The 14,763-nt window shown below is 36.1% G+C and overlaps 1 long non-coding RNA gene across 1 annotated transcript; it reads right to left on the reverse strand.

Annotated features, from left to right (window-relative positions):
* Window positions 1-9,703: 9,703 nt before the first annotated feature.
* On the reverse strand, window positions 9,704-14,360 carry LOC128205284 (uncharacterized). The gene is made up of 2 exons (XR_008256208.1): window positions 14,233-14,360; window positions 9,704-12,761 (listed from the first exon to the last, which is right to left on the reverse strand). It is a non-coding gene; the product is annotated as an uncharacterized LOC128205284 (long non-coding RNA).
* Window positions 14,361-14,763: the final 403 nt, after the last annotated feature.

The following is a 14,763-nucleotide window of genomic DNA, read 5'->3' on the forward strand; positions in this document are numbered from 1 at the left end:
TACACCCTATCTAGAGTCCACCATTCTGATGTCATACCCTCTGTACACCCTATCTAGATTCTACCATTATGATGTCTTACCCTCTGTACACCCTATCTAGATTCCACCATTCTGATGTTTAACCCTTTGTACACTCTATCTAGATTCCACCATTCTGATGTCTAACTCTCTGTACACCATATCTAGATTCCACCATTCTGATGTTTTACCCTTTGTACACCCTATCTAGATTTCACCATTCCGATTGTCTTATCCTTTGTACACCTTATCTAGATTCCACCATTCTGATGTTTAACCCTTTGTACACCCTATCTAGATTCCTCCATTCTGATGTCTTACCCTCTGTACACCCTATCTAGATTCCACCATTCTGATGTTTAACCCTTTGTACGCCCTATCTAGATTCCACCATTCTGATGTCATACCCTCTGTACACCCTATCTAGATTCCTCCATTTTGATGCTTTACCGTTTGTACGCCCTATCTAGATTCCACCATTCTGATGTTTTACCCTTTGTACACCCTGTGTAGATTCCACCATTCTGATGTTTTACCCTTTGTACACCCTATCTAGAGTCCACCATTCTGATGTCTTACCCTCTGTACACCCTATCTAGATTCTACCATTCTGATGTTTTACCCTTTGTACACCCTATCTAGAGTCCACCATTCTGATGTCTTACCCTCTGTACACCCTATCTAGAGTCCACCATTCTGATGTCTTACCCTCTGTACACCCTATCTAGAGTCCACCATTCTGATGTCATACCCTCTGTACACCCTATCTAGATTCTACCATTCTGATGTCTTACCCTCTGTACACCCTATCTAGATTCCACCATTCTGATGTTTAACCCTTTGTACACTCTATCTAGATTCCACCATTCTGATGTCTTACCCTTTGTACACCCTATCTAGATTTCACCATTCCGATTGTCTTATCCTTTGTACACCCTATCTAGATTCCACCATTCTGATGTTTAACCCTTTGTACACTCTATCTAGATTCCACCATTCTGATGTCTTACCCTTTGTACACCCTATCTAGATTCCACCATTCTGATGTTTAACCCTTTGTACACCATATCTAGAGTCCACCATTCTGATGTCTTACCCTCTGTACACCATATCTAGATTCCACCATTCTGATGTTTTACCCTTTGTACACCCTCTCTAGATTTCACCATTCCGATTGTCTTATCCTTTGTACACCCTATCTAGATTCCACCATTATGATGTTTAACCCTTTGTATACCCTATCTAGATTCCACCATTCTGATATCTTACCCTCTGTACACCCTATCTAGATTCTACCATTCTGATGTCTTACCCTTTGTACACCCTATCTAGATTCCACCATTCTGATGTTTAACCCTTTGTACGCCCTATCTAGATTCCACCAATCTGATGTCTTACCCTCTGTACACCCTATCTAGATTCCACCATTTTGATGTTTTACCCTTTGTACACCCTATCTAGAGTCCACCATTCTGATGTTTAACTCTTTGTACACCCTGTGTAGATTCCACCATTCTGATCTCTTACCCTCTGTACACCCTATCTAGATTCTACCATTCTGATGTCTTACCCTCTGTACACCCTATCTAGATTCTACCATTCTGATGTTTTACCCTTTGTACACCCTATCTAGAGTCCACCATTCTGATGTCTTACCCTCTGTACACCCTATCTAGATTCTACCATTCTGATGTTTTACCCTTTGTACACCCTATCTAGAGTCCACCATTCTGATGTCTTACCCTCTGTACACCCTATCTAGATTCTACCATTCTGATGTTTTACCCTTTGTACACCCTATCTAGAGTCCACCATTCTGATGTCTTACCCTCTGTACATCCTATCTAGATTCAACCATTCTGATGTTTTACCATTTGTACACCCTATCTAGAGTCCACCATTCTGATGTCATACCCTCTGTACACCCTATCTAGAGTCCACCATTCTGATGTCTTACCCTCTGTACACCCTATCTAGATTCCACCATTCTGATGTTTTACCCTTTGTACACTCTATCTAGATTCCACCATTCTGATGTCTTACCCTTTGTACACCCTATCTAGATTTCACCATTCCGATTGTCTTATCCTTTGTACACCCTATCTAGATTCCACCATTCTGATGTTTAACCCTTTGTACACCATATCTAGAGTCCACCATTCTGATGTCTTACCCTCTGTACACCATATCTAGATTCCACCATTCTGATGTTTTACCCTTTGTACACCCTATCTAGATTTTACCATTCCGATTGTCTTATCCTTTGTACACCCTATCTAGATTCCACCATTCTGATGTTTAACCCTTTGTGTACCCTATCTAGATTCCACCATTCTGATATCTTACCCTCTCTACACCCTATCTAGATTCTACCATTCTGATGTTTTTCCCTTTGTACACCCTATCTAGATTCCACCATTCTGATGTCTTACCCTCTGTACACCCTATCTAGATTCTACCATTCTGATGTCTTACCCTCTGTACACCCTATCTAGATTCTACCATTCTGATGTTTTACCCTTTGTACACCCTATCCAGAGTCCACCATTCTGATGTCTTACCCTCTGTACACCCTATCTAGATTCTACCATTCTGATGTTTTACCCTTTGTACACCCTATCTAGAGTCCACCATTCTGATGTTTTAACCTTTGTACACCCTATCTAGAGTCCACCATTCTGATGTTTAACTCTTTGTACACCCTGTGTAGATTCCACCATTCTGATGTCTTACCCTCTGTACACCCTATCTAGATTCCACCATTCTGATGTCTAACTCTTTGTACACCCTGGACTGTTGCGGTTACATCTCAAAGTGGGAGGTGGTGACAGGGGGCGAAGGTCACGTGCGCATGCAGGTCTGGAGGCCAGTCAAGGGGAGCCCGGGCTCCTATATCCTGCTGGGGCATAACGCGTTTCATTCAAGAAGTAAGTATCTTTTTCCAGTATTGTGTCGTTATTGATCAAAACTGGTTGCACATTGCTGAAGGCCAGATGCAATTCAATTGTTTGTTTAAAGCACATGTTGCCAAAGAGTTTCCATGGGAAATGAATTTTTTTTGCAAGATCTGATAAAGACCTTGTATCATGTTCCGGCAGGAGACACATCTAAAGACCCATGGTCATATTAAATATACCTAATTTCGATTATTGTTTATTATTCCAGCCTCCGACATAAAGAAGCGCAATTTTCCCGTGCCGGAGAGAAGCAGGGTCCACGTGCAATCTGGTGACATCATCGCCATGTATGTAAAACAATATGATATTTGAAAATCTTTCACACAATCACATGACAGACACATTTTAGACCTAGTTTTATGGGGATCTTTCTACAATCATTTTTTAGTTTTACGTCGGATTTGCATATTCGTTTTCTATTCTTTAATGTATGTTGGATACAATTAAACCTTTAAAGAAGATTGATCACAGTAAATCTTTTAGCATTTTTAAGTTAGTTGTTAAAGGTATATCACTCCAAAATTATGTTTGTTACACATGTGTGTGTATTGATGTTGAATAAGAGTGTCCCTCTAATATACGCCGCAGACAACAGCTGGAGCAAGCAGTTGTGCGCTACATCACCTGTGACCAAATCACTCCAGCAGACCCTAGTGTTTGTGCAGAAGACAACCTCATTTCTCATGACGTCTATACCCCTGATGAAGGATATCAACTCGAATTTGTGACGTCACAAGCCGATATGCTTGGAGTAAATACGTACAGGGCGTACGCAGTGACAGCTATTCTTCAACCATGTAATGTTTTATTTTCGTCAATGAAAAGTAAAATCAGCGGCATATTGCGGTTTGTTATGAATAGTATAAGTTCCTTACAGAATTCAAGTTTGTAATTAAGAGAGATATGTGCCCTATAGGAACCCGTTCACGTTTCATTCGTTCTCTTACATCAGAGTAAGATTTATCATTATCAAACCTCTGATGAATGAGAATGGTGTTTTGGAGTCAGAATTTCCCACGTCTCTTAAACATGTTACAATTCATGACAAAAAGGGTTTTGATATTATACATATTTCAATATTGAATGAGAACTAGATTATGCTGAGTCAATGGCAATTTAAAACAGAATTTTACCCAATGTATTGTAGTATTAAACTATATTGGATAAGAAACAGCTGAGCAACTGCCATAAGAGATCTCTTGCTTGTATACAAATGTGATATTAAATGCACTGTTTTGCCGAAAAAGCGTTTATAGTAACGCTATTGGAAATTGAAATACTTTACGTTAAATATTGAATATTCTGTTTAAATAAGTATCTGTCGGACGGTGTGTGGTGTTTGTTATTTAAGTAAGTAGTAGACTTAAATGAATTTAAATTAAGTTTGAAGAAAGTTATCGCCAATTGGAAGTCTTTGAACGAGTATCTTTAATACTTACTTAACACGTTTTATGACATGGTGTGCTACCTTTGATGCTGTTTGAGATCTGGTTACCATCGTGTTAAAATGTTCTTCTAATGTATTGTGGTATATTTTAGTAGTTTGGGCTAATTATGCTGGCACCGAGAAGGCTTATATAAAAATTTTTTTTGCAATTATTGAGAAATGTTGGGACAAGTGTGAGGTTATGCGCTTATAAACTTGTTTTTAAATCCCTGTAAACTTGTTATCCGGTAAACTCGTGTTTCACTGACCGTTAGATATAAGGCGGCTATAGCAGCATGTATTATCTAGATAAAGCTATTGTGATACATGTGTGGTCTGTTTGTACGCTTGTATCTCTCGTTCAGTGTCAGTTTAGCTTCTTGCCTTGTACCTCGAAACAGGGCTTGCAGAGGCGGGTCCGCGATTTGGCTTTAGAGGGGGTGCACCTTAAGAGCGTACCCTTTTTACTTGCGCCCCTCTCTTTGATACGAAATTAATTTAGTGTAAAGTGTTGATATGGTGGTTTGTGTCCTCCCCCAAGAAAATTTTACAATTTCTAGTGCGAAATGGTGCATTTTAGGCGTATTTTATTACTTTTCTTCTTCTATATTGAAATAAAAAGTAAACGTGGACGAATTTAGGAGGAGCGTGCGCCGGGTGCGCTCCCCGCTTGAAACCGCTAGTGGCGTGTTCGTGTATTTTTTTTTAATTACATTTATTTAAAATTATGGGATTGATTAATGTCATTAATGGATACATTCAATATTTGTTCGAATATCATTTATACTTGGCCTGATAAACACGAATAGGTTTTGTGATTTCATTGAACGAGTATCATATGGATTATCCAATCAAATACGTTAATTTATAGGCCCGTCCCCTTCCTGCGAGGACAATGAAAAGACGATCTCTGATTTGTTAAAAGCCGGGGATCAGGTGACTAGTGTACGCTTCGCCAACTACGACACGTTTCATGAAAACTCCTCCATCGCTATTGAATCTACGGATCCATTCGTTCCAGTAACTATTACGCAAAATGGTAATTGGTATTTAATTAAACAGTATTGGCAAATAAAATGTATGTGTGTTCAGTTCCTATTTACTCACGGATTGGACAATTTATTTTTGTTTGTACACATTTTTATTATGCAATCAGAACTGAAAATTTCTTGTTTGATTGTGATGGCACTTACATTTTATAAGAATATCATTATCTTTGAGTGAATGTGTTAAATTTTGTATGTTTAGCGAAAACCTGTTTGCGAGCTCTGTTAAACTGACTTCTAATAACAACAAAAATGTAAACAAATGAGTTTTACTACCTTTATTTTAACACCATAAGTACTTAAAAATATACGTTCATGATGATGTGTTGAACATTTCATCCTGATATTGAACATAAAGATGTTCACTTCAGGCGAAATGCTGGTGTCCGGTGTTTTGGATCCCAGCTATCCCTCCGAGGTGTACAACGTAACTGTGCGCATGACGGATGGGCGTGCCGGCATGAGTTCCACGTGCATTGTTACACTTACCGTGAAAAATGAGCCAAAGGTGGGTGTATTACTGTAAAATTGCGGTTGGTGAGCTCAATTTGTCTTTGATATGTTTTTAAAAAAAAACAAAAAAACAGTCATGCGCATAGCCCAATGCTCGACTTTTGACTGTTTTGCTAATTCCTCTGGATCCGTTGTATTTTTGTGTCTATAACCGTTATAGTTATTATTATACCATGTTGTTATGAATTGTTTTAGATATGGTGATGCCATTTTTCATATTGGGTTGTACTTTACACATTTTGTATTACTTTGTCTCAAATGATTTCTTAAATAAATAATCGAAATGAAAAAAATGCTTTGAAATTTGAATAATTATGGCTTAAATTGCTTTTTTCCAGCCAATAGTGTTTAATGGTCTCCCATCTGCAAATGATGCTGTTGTAGCCGAAAACATTCACAGTTTTAGTCTCTCGCGTCAACGAGATATTGATGACGTCACCTGTGACATCATCAAGACGACACCAGATACGCAGGTTTTCGAGATAATAACCCTTACCAACACAGGTAGCGTATTCATAATATAGATATTTGTTTTATTTCATATTAATCAAACTGTTATAAATACCCGATGTGTGTTGCAAATATTTACACCTCAACTTCCATTCCTTAAATGAACTGCCTTTCGGCAATTGCGTTCATCAACCGATGAACGCAACATCTTCGGATATGTTCGGATCGCAATTCATTGCATAACAATATACATGAAAAATATTGATACTGTTATTGTTTGTATTGTGGCAGCAGGTTCCGTAAAATATAAATCAACATTTTAGAAAGTATTATTTTTTAATTTTTAAATGAATAGTTGCCTAAAGTGTTTGAATTTTACGTTTAAAAGTGATTTCAAGTGGCTAATCTTTTCCCGCGTTATTGTGACGTCATTTCAAAAAATGCTTCCGGTTACTGTCGGGTCGTTCTATTTACAGAATGGGTAGGAAAGAGTTACTGTAAGGTTTTCTTAAATGAAGTGAAGTATTTTTTAAACAATTATTGAATGAAATAATGAACTATTGGTGTAAATATAAGTAATGAATTGCGGGCTTGATGTCATTATCGGGGAAATGAACGCAATTGTGCTGGTGGTCAAAGTACGCGTGGAGTCCTTCGGACTCCACACACTTTGACCAGCCCAATTGCGTTCATACCCCGATAATGACATCAAGCCCGCAGTTCATTCCTTAAATAAACGCAAAGCGATTGCTAATCCGATTACATAATATAAGTCTCTGTGTAGTTCTTTCTTAACTAACTGTAAATTCTTAAATCTTAGCAATTGATTTACGGTTTAAAGTTCATTTCATTAAATACAAACAGTTATATATATTTTTCAGACTATTCTATTCGCTCAAGGTCAGCAGAGGATGTTGCGTCACTATTTTTGAGCACCGATAACATCATGATTGAAATCATGTGCAATAATTCTGCAGGAAATGTTAATCAAAGTAGTCTGGTGCTCTTGGCAAAGGAGCATACAGGTGAGGCTTGATATACGTTCTTTATCATCTGCAGCAAAGACAAAAAGTAATTGAAATTTAAGTGAGAACTTTTGCTTGTACTTTTCACCAAAGCCAATCGATGCATGCGGCTTTTTACGTTACACTTTCACCGCACACTTATACGTCATAATTGGAAATTATCTGTGAAAATAATTTGACTGTCAATTGCTTGACTACACTCATGTGTGCTACCAAGGTCATTTTATATTTACCCCTAAACTAATATAACTAGAGGCGTGAATCAATTTTTTTCCGGCTGTTTTACAGACTTGCAACAGTGTGATGTGGATTTATTCGTGCTTTAGTGGACTGCTTCCTCCGCATTATGTCCTCCTCAACGTAGATATAGCAGAGGATGTACAGCAATAGGAGTCTTTCATATTTTAATTCTTACATTTTTTGTGAGACTAATTGAATGCCTACCTTTAATTTTTGCTAGGCGTGTTCGTAGTCATGATGAAAACATGGTGTTTTTTCATTTTTTGTTTTGATTAATATTTTTAAGATTTATAAGGTGAAATAAATAATAGTTCATTATTTGAAACTGAAAAATGTCAGTTTGATAAATTTCACTGTTTGATATTTTAGCGGGATCTCAAGTCGATATCAATCATCAGCGTGCACATGGCTTGGACACAATTTTAAAACGTCATATCCAATAAACGTTACGTTCAGTATCAACTGTGCGCGTATTTTCTAAATAAAATGCAATTTAATTCCAAACAACTATCCTCTCTATATTTCCTTGCCGTCTAATGTGTCTCTTATCTGTTTCGTTTTCAAACGAGTTAACTCTGTAGGGCCTCAAGTGTATTATTTAGGTATTTGGCCCACAGATGAGCTATTTTTCTGATTGTTCTATTAACATTAATTTTAATAGTTTAAAGCCTGCTGACACCCAAAATGCTTTTCTTATTGTTCTATCAACATGAATTTTAATAGTTTAAAGCCTGTTGACCCCCAAAATGCCTGTGTGCCATGTTTTTATTGACCACACATCATCAAAAATGACAAATTGTTGAGTTTATACTTCTAAAAGAACATTTGTTATTCTGCTATACCACAGGAAAAGGAGGATTTGTAGTCCTGACAACCGTCCTAGCGTTCCTCCTGCTTCTAGGGCTGGTGTTTATGGTGCTGGCCATATTGCACCGGAAGGGTATGTTAAACCTTTGCTGCAGTGTTGCTATAGATCATTTTGGTAAACATTAATTGGTGTGAAGTTAACTTACATAGTTTGACCAAACCAGTATCAACACTTATTCATTACGATATTCTTATTTTCTTATTTTTGTTACGCGTACAAACAAATATGTTTTTTCCCCAATTCCACGGCCATATCTGTAGGGTGGGTAGGTCGGGATATTTTCTATAACTTCGTAGTCATGATGAAAACATGGTGTGTTTTTTTCATTTTTTTGTTTTGATTAATATTTTTATAGAGATTTATAAGGTGAAATAAATAATAGTTCATTATTTAAATCTGAAAAATGTCAGTTTGATAAATTTCACTGTTTGATGTTTTAGAGGGATCTCAATTTTTATTAAGCTGTGTCTTCTATCTTTTAAGGCAAAAAACCCATCGTGATCTGGCCTCGGGTCTTTTCCCTTCAAAAACTTCAACGATTGTATCCAATAAGGAGAAAAAATAACGGTCAGGTCCATTCTTAAAGTTCATTTACAGGCTTGGACAGTTGTCCCATTGAACTTACTATTTTATAATCTTGCAGGACTTGTCAATATTTGGCCAGGCCAAACAAAGGTGGAAGAATTGGGTTCAAATTCTAGCTCAAATGGATGGGTCGAAAACAATAACGTCGACTCCAAAACAACGAGTGGACATAAAGGACTAGAATCGAAAGATTTACACATGACATTTTCCGACCACAATACATCTGGACATTCTGGGAACAAACACGAGTCCTTCCGGTTTTGGGGCGCCCCCTTGGTAAGATCACCTAACCCGATTTTCTTGTCTGTACACCGTGATGGAACTCTACTACAAAGGACGTCGTCAGAGAAGGGAATTCAAAACGGCATTCATCACAACTACCATCACAAGAAGCCATGGATTCCCTAACAATATTGGTGCATGTAATCATTATGAAATTAGATACTAAAGACTATATATTTATATGACATTTATGCCTTTAAGTAGCAACCCAGTTGATTTAAACTTCATTCAGTGACAATTGACACTTTAAGGAACTGGCACGATGTGCAAGTGGGTTTAAAGGACAAAACACATTTTCAATTTTAAGTTTTATTACTTTATTTGGTCCATCTCTGGTAAGCATAATAAAGGTGTCCCTTCATACATGTTTAGGTGTGTTTTAGATCCAAGCAAAGCTTACGAAAAAACATATTAACATAATTTAGCTAGGAAAGCATTTGCATTCAAACCTAGAAGTGGTAAAAGAATGAATCTAATTTTATTTGACATCATAAGTGACAATATGGAAACAGTTGTTTCTTGTGACTTTGTGGTGAATTCTTCTATTTTAAGAGAAATATTTGATTCTTTTGCAACAATGAAGTTGTTCTCTATAAAATCATATGTTATATAAAGATATCACCCAAAACAAAATATTGATTCGATACTCTGAAGAATTTTGATTGAAAAGAACAACATATTTATATTGTCGAAAGCTTTATCTGTTTAGAAATTAATGTGCCAACGGAATTTCAAGAATGTACAATATTCATTTGAAAAAATCTGCTCATTTCCTTTATACACCAAAAAGTAGCAATTTGTATCAGATTTTTACCACGGCAAAGGTTTGTGTTCCTCAAATCGAAAAGTATTGAAAGTTTTAAAAGTTGATATCTGTGTGGCCTCCTCCATTTACTTTGGAATCGATGAAAATCCATAAAAAGTTATCGTTTTTATTAAAGCTGCACTCTCACAGATATACCGTTTTTATTATTTATTTATTTTTGCCTTGGAAAGAGCAAAATTTTGGGTCAATATCTGCAAACCAATAATAAAATATTGCTGACAAAAGATCCGTTCGCAGATTTACATATTTCTGTTTGAAAATTAATATGTTATGGCTTAAACCGTTGCTAACGGTTTAAGAAAAATGCATAACACATCAACATTTGATCTCAAATATAAAAACCTGCGATCTAAGTTTTTTGTCAGCAGTCTTATATATAACTGGTTCCCGTGCATTTTCGCAAAAAAATGCTCGTTCCATGACAAAAATAAAAAAAGTTGTCAAAACGTTCAATATGTGAGAGTGCAGCTTTAAAAAGGGGCGACCTGTTTTGACAATACTTTTAGCCCCGTCATTATTTGATACATGACTGTTCGCCATTAAGAGTTGTGGATTCAGATATTGTCTTGTTTTATGGTTGAAATGTACACATGTACAAAAACACAAGCCAAATGTACGATTATTCATGTACACATATATACCTTCGTAACATACATTGGTTTAAATCACTATTGTTCGTACATACGCCATTCGGATATTCGCGAACATTCAACTACAAATCAGTTGGTAGTCAGGGATTCAGATATTTTTCTTTTTTAACCGGCGAATAACTGACTGGAAATAGCAAATGGAAATAGTCGAGTAGCCTAATATCAACATTAACCTAAAACTAATCCCCAACTGGCAACTAGTATAGGTAATGAATATTGGAATCCGCAACTACCAACTACCAGTACTTTCTTACTTTACCGTCATGTCAAAATGTCATTGTCGGATTTTGTCTAATGATGTACAATACCTAATTAATTGCTATATATTGCAGTGAACATTGCACATTCTTATCGTAGATAAGATAATAAATTACATAAACAATATGTCTGCTATTAAAATTTCTCCACACTTTTCTGTGCAAGAATTAGCACTTAATATGCCCACGACCAAGTTCATCTGGTGGAACAAAATAAAAACGGAGATAAATCTGTGTTAACTCTGTTCAACAGCTTCGATGCATGAATGGTAAACCATTATAATTTGTCATCAACCTATGCTCAAAATTTTATTAAATTACGACCTATGCCATAAGCGATATATCAATAGCAAATGATTTTACACGTATTCCTTATGCATTCAACACAGCCATTCCATTTCATTAACCAATGCTCCAAGTTTCATTCAAATCCTTCCAATTTTTTGTGACCCTTGCCAAGGATATCGTTTAAATGATATTAGAATAGTGGCGATAACTCTTCAGTCATGATTTAAAGGCTACAAGTTTTGCCGTGTACATAAATATTATTTGTCATCTACCAACGCTTACCAACGCTCCAAGTTTCTTTCAAATCCTCCCAGTGTTTTGTGAACTGTACAGCAAAGGACATTGTTTTGAAGACGATAGATTTACAGTCATTGGATAAATAGTTACAACTGTTGCTTTGTACAAATCAAAATCTTCCAATGCTCCAAGCTCATTTATTCAAAATCTTCAAGTATTTGCTAAGCTATGCTTCCATGTGTTAGAAGTACAAGTGGGACTACTTTACAACCAATAGTTCATTAAAATGTTTATTAATAAAGCGTCTTTCAAACTTTTGCAACATATTCCTTACTGGCGGTCAATCGTTTTGCATGGCATTCTATCAGAATATATTATTTACATAATCATAATGGCCATTCACATACTAAGTATGAACCATTGTCTAAAAGTATTTATGTGGTGATAAGTACAACGTTCTCCATTCATGAACATAAATGTGTGATATTTTACACAGCATAGAACAATGATCAACTTAAAAAAAGTTTACAGTTTAGGTTGTCATTTTACTAACCATTACGAGCAATCACATTCTAATGTTATCCCACACGATATTTTTGACCTCATGTGATTCAAACTTTCCTGTTTATGTACTAGACATCTAAATCCAAGTACATTTTTATTACTCAATCTGTCTTATTTGTGTCATGGTGACGTCTAAATCCTCCAATGTGTCGGGATCAGCAGGCTGAAATCCTGCCTGTGAAAAGTTAATGCACGGGTGTCTTCCTGGTTTACAGCAGCAACAAACTGGCCCTGCGGAGAGACATCTTTCTTCGTTTGCTGCTTCCATTGGGCTTTCACAATAGTCTATGTTCAAATTGCAGATACATAAACGACAAAATGGTCGGCCGTTTCTGCCATTTTCAGATGAAATGCCGTCATTTCCTCCGACATTCGTTTCACTATCGGTTACTCCGGCCTCATTTTCATTCCCATCAGTGAACAGTTCCGGTTCATCGTTGATGTTCAAATCGATCGTTTCAGTAGCCACGGAGCTCGCAAGTAAACCCAATAGTAATATATATTTACACTCCATCATCAGTCAGGTTACCTGGAAATAGTGTTCAATAGTGTCATTAAATGCAAATACCGCTCATCTTAATAACAAAAGGCCAACGAGGGCCGATGCCAAACTGACATGATATTGTTTGGTTATATACAGAACTCGCATTCAAAGTTAAGCAATCACTGAACCGTAATGTTTCACAAAGGGCATTTACTACAATACACAACTCGCTGTACAAAGTTGTCTCCCTTTGAAAATACTTTTTCTTTCAAGCGAATGGAAATAACCTACTGCAATACTGTCCATCTCTCCGTACAAACTTACCTCCCTTAAAAAATACTGCAGCATTTCAAGGGCCATAATCATGTCATGCATGGGCGAAGTTGACTGGTTTTCGAAAAGAACGGAGCTCTCATGGACATCTAACTACTCCCTGTTTAAGTTTAATTCAGACATAATCAATACTGATGACTGTATAACTCTCATGCACAATTGTAAACATCCTCGCTGACGAAGGACACCGCGCCATCGTATAAGCTCTCATGGCCTTTGGTTTAAAGATATTTTGCATGAAAATATACAAGTGACAACATATATTACATTCTTAATATTAAAGAATTTGCTAAAAGCAAAACTCTTATAAAGAGCATTTTCTTCTTTGGCCAGTAGAGCTAAAATGGATAGTTCCGCTGAGCTAAAAATTGATCATTATAAAATATATAAGCATCATCATTAATATGTGAATAGGTACATTTCATCCTTTACGCTAGTTAAAGACATTGCTATATACAGGTCTGTGGTGAAACATTCTAAACTATGGGGACAATACCATACCATATAGCTGTTCAAAACGACCAATAGATTTACAACAACTTATCATATAAACTATTATATATACACAAGTATATTTTAACTAAGCATAAATAACATTACCGCAGAAAGATTTACAGTGAATTGTTTTATAAATGAAATGTACACAATTGGGTATGTTTGATATTTTAGGCAAACTTTAAAGGGGCTGTACACCGTATTGTGAAAAAAAGGAAATTGTCGAAAACTGACATAAACTTGGTTTTGATGTATACAATGCATTGAAACTTACTAACTGAAGTACCACATACAATTAATTTATTTTTCGCATTTTTTTCGTATTTTTCCTTTCAAAAAGATAGGTATGTCTACCTAGTAGAATTCATTCCTTATGCGTGAATGGCTAGTCGATGTTATCACGTGATATTACCAAATTAGGTATACAGCTTAAATATTCCAACCGTTTTGAATAAGCCTTCATAGCACAGTGGATACAACACTGGCCAGCATGTTTTGCGACCACGGTTCGAACCCGGCCTCTGACTCGATTTTTTTTTACATTTTGGTAAAAAAAAATACAATTATGATATCAAAGAGTAATTTTTTTTATCAAATAATTGTCCTGAGATTCGTTACAGAAAAAAAAACTTAATAACATAAGTATATAAAACATTTTTTTTTAAATATAAACAATGAAATAAATTACCGTGTGTATTATCCGCAATGGTTTTGAAAATGAACGGTTTACATAAATTGCTATACGCAGAAACTGTTATCAAGATATCTGTTCATGAAAATTAAAGTGTTGTTTTCTTTCGAAACTAATTGTCAGATCACGTTTACTTTGCCCGTTTTCTGAAACAGATACATTATATAATAAGACTTTAATGCTACATATATCTGTTTTGTTTCGTGCTTTTACATTGCACAATAAGATAAATGCACGTAAATTCTCTACATCAAGATTGAACGGACTCGCTCAAGGTTTGTAAAATGCACTCTTTTTATTACGAAATAAAGTGTGGCGAATAAAACTAAGATACTGACAGCTGAAACCTTTTAGCAAATGTTGATATTAGTTAAAATATTGTCTTTGAAGACCACAATTTGAAATAGCGTTGCTAACGGCTTTGAGCGATTCGTTGAACATTGCGTGATATGTTGAAATAAAGAGTATATAGTGGTGTTCTAACATTTTCTTGACTTTACCGACGTGGGTTTGCACCCCACTAAAACT

Source organism: Mya arenaria, chromosome 10 (genome assembly GCF_026914265.1).
Source record: "Mya arenaria isolate MELC-2E11 chromosome 10, ASM2691426v1".
Classification (NCBI taxonomy): domain Eukaryota; kingdom Metazoa; phylum Mollusca; class Bivalvia; order Myida; family Myidae; genus Mya; species Mya arenaria.